This window comes from Merops nubicus, unplaced genomic scaffold (genome assembly GCF_000691845.1).
Source record: "Merops nubicus isolate BGI_N331 unplaced genomic scaffold, ASM69184v1 scaffold24086, whole genome shotgun sequence".
Classification (NCBI taxonomy): domain Eukaryota; kingdom Metazoa; phylum Chordata; class Aves; order Coraciiformes; family Meropidae; genus Merops; species Merops nubicus.
In genome coordinates, this window is record NW_008613257.1 from 15545 (window position 1) to 18711 (window position 3167).

Genomic DNA, 3167 nt, shown 5'->3' on the forward strand with positions numbered 1-3167 from the left:
TGGCCACCCCAGGAGAATTCAGACCAGCTTTGCATTTCAAGGCTGAGAGGCTCCAGCACGAGCCAGGCGCTTGCCGTGAAGAAAAAAAACAAACCTAGCAAAAAACCTACACGTGCAGGTGGCAGCTCTGACCTTAAAACTTCCCTCCTCTGTATTTGCTGATCCGCACATGTTCAAATACTTACCTTTCTCAATAACACAAACCAGGATGAAATCCAGTCTAGCAGCTGTTACTGGACTGCTTCTCATTCCCTCTGCCCCTCCAGAATCTTTTATGACCCTGCACAAGCATAGGGTTTGGTGACACCACAAGGGATGTTCTGCTTCAAGCCTCCAACCATTTCTGAACTCGCTTTAAGCCGGATGCATTAGCAACAGGAGAGAAAACCCAACGCTGGTCTTAAGTTCTTTGAGGAGCTCTGCTGTAACTCAATTGCTCGTTACATCAGATACAGGTAAAAGGTCCCCAGTTCATTCAGACAACAAACTGCACTCACACAGACTTGGCTAGATGATGGCTACTGATCTGTTTATCTCTACCTACTTCTGATCCTAGGGTTTTATTCTCATAATTCCTTTGGATCAAGACCGTTCCATCCCCAAGAGAAGCTCCATCTACCAAGTAGGACCTCTGCTTCCTCCAGAGGAGCTCTGATCCACGGATTTAGTGTCAGTTATGCCAAAGGAGATAAGACACCAAGAACAAAAGGCATATCAAAGAAAGGCTGACACAACCCCATACAACATGCAAAACAATAGGAAAAAAACCATTTTCAAACAGGTGCAGGCTGAGTTAGGAGGGAGAGGAACAAGCCAACATCACCTTGAACTTCCAAAGGTTCTTTCCTACGCTCAAGGTAAAAAGACCAGAGATCCTAAAGCTTTTCAACTGCACAGCCAAAGACATAAAACTGCTTGGCTACATTATACAAGCCCTCGCCTCTTGCTCTGCTACCCGTTCCAGGCTATCAGCCAGCAAGAATACATTCAGAAGAAGAGGAGAGGAAAAAAAAAGCCTCCCAACAAGATGACTCTGCAGAAGGCTCCTCGCGGCAGAGCCGCACGCTGCGCCGCGGCAGTTTTGGTGCAGTCTCTTGCTTCCTGGAAACACACAGTCCATTTCTGTTGCACCTGCTAAATCATTTACGGCTTGGGATTTGTACAAAACACTTCAGTTTTTCTTGTTTTTGCCTCCTGAAGCAGCAATTACAGAGCAGGCAGAAGCAGGCAAGCCCGCAGGAGCTGAGGAGGATCCTGCGGCGGACGGGCTAATTACGGCTCCTCACGTTAAGACGTGGGGCTGCCCTGGCAGGCACCAAGGGCTTCCAGGATGCATTTTATTCTTCCCCTCCCCTAAGACACGACTTAACGAGGTGCTTAGCTGGCTCTAAGGAAACCTGCCTCCCCTCCAAACCTGCATGATGCAACCCTGAATGAGCAAGCCAGACGCAGCAGGATCCGGCCTCTTGAGGTGGTGGTGGGGGTCACCTGTGTTACTCACCCTCCTCTCTGTGCTGGCACCAAGCAGGACCAGGGTGTCAGGAGAAGCAGGACAGGCAGCAGCTCTCCTGCCTTGCCAGGGATGAGCTGTGTGCTGCTGTCTCAGACCCTTATTTCTCCCTCTGCAACAAGCCAGACCTCAGGAAATCCACGGACAATCCCGCTACAAGCGCATGCCACGGGTCCCCTTCTGCTCTCTCTCTTCTTCCCATCTCCAGCATCTTTCCACCACTTGTCCAGGTGGCTAAAGGCAGTGGGACCTGCTCTACCATAATAGCACCAGCTTTGCCCTTTGCTTGGTTTTAGGGTTGTTTTTGTAAACCCCATCTCAAGCAAAGCAGCACTGACGCTTTTGAACATCTCCAGATCTTCAGCTGCACAGGCACTTCTATATTTAGGGACAGCAGCAAATCCCAGGGGGGGGAAAGCTAAGCAGAGTTGAGCATCCACTACTTATTCTGATGGGCACTTCTAGCCCCTGAAAAAAAATCCAGCTCTTCAGGTTTCATGGCTGCCACCACTCAGATCTCTGAGAGAGACGTGCAGGAGGACATCTTCCACAAAAAGCACTGTTTACTGGTTTGATGCCTCCTCCTCAGGACCCCCCAGCAGCACACAAAACTGGACCTTTCTGGCTGGTACACCCAGTTTCAGTGGCAAAAGCAAGAGAGTAATGCAGCGAGCTCAGCTCTGCTTACCCACTGGATTTCAGACCATTACACCAAAGCAAGCATGCAGGGTAACACAAAAAGCAGAAGAAAAAAGGCACTGGTGTAAGAGAACACTAAAGAGCAGATTTTTGTTTCAAGCAGTTTCAGTGCTGCTCTCCACACCGAAGCCAAAAGAGTCAAGGTGGGATCCCCAAACATCATCCCCAGCTCAGCATCAACGCCCTGCACCAGCTCAGCACCACCACCCTGCACTGCATGGGCAAAGGTGCCACCTTCACCTCCTCCAACACGTGGAGGCGTTACGGTACGAGGAAGGCAGATCAGGCTGGGGAACTCCCATTGCCACCCCTTCACATCCTCAGAGGAGAGGACCCTCATGCTCAGCTGCAAACAAACCCTCGAGCCCACAGCACCCCGCAGCTGATGTGGGTATGGTTCATCTTACCACCACCCAGCTCAATGACTCCATCTCCATGGTCCCATCTATGCTGTGCCTCCACCACCCTCCTCAAGAACTGCATGCTGCAAGAAAGACCTGATGGGCAATTTGCACAGTAAATAGCTTTCAGGGGGCCACAAGCTCCTGGGCACGTGCACGAGGGATGTGGCTGGGAATACAACAGCTCATTCAAGACCTAAACCCATTCAGAGGCCCACTGAGTCTAAACACCCACAGAAAGTTGGTGGATCAACAGGTATTTGTGCCCTGAAAGAGGCTGACACCTTAAGACTGTCATAACCTTGGGCTGTGTATAGTGCCACACTGCTGCCAGCCCTGTGGGCAGGCAATGAAAAACCTGAAAAATAAGAAAAAATAAATTTAAATTAAAAAAAAAAAGAAGACAAAAGCCAGCTAAATGCAGGGCACTTGAGCCCAGCAGAGGAGCTGGAGCAGAGAGCTGTAAGCGAGCAAGGACCAACAGTGCTAAACTCCTACCCTGGGAACAGTTTCCAAGCAAAACCAGCAGAATTTGGTAGAAATGGCAGCTGGCTCCA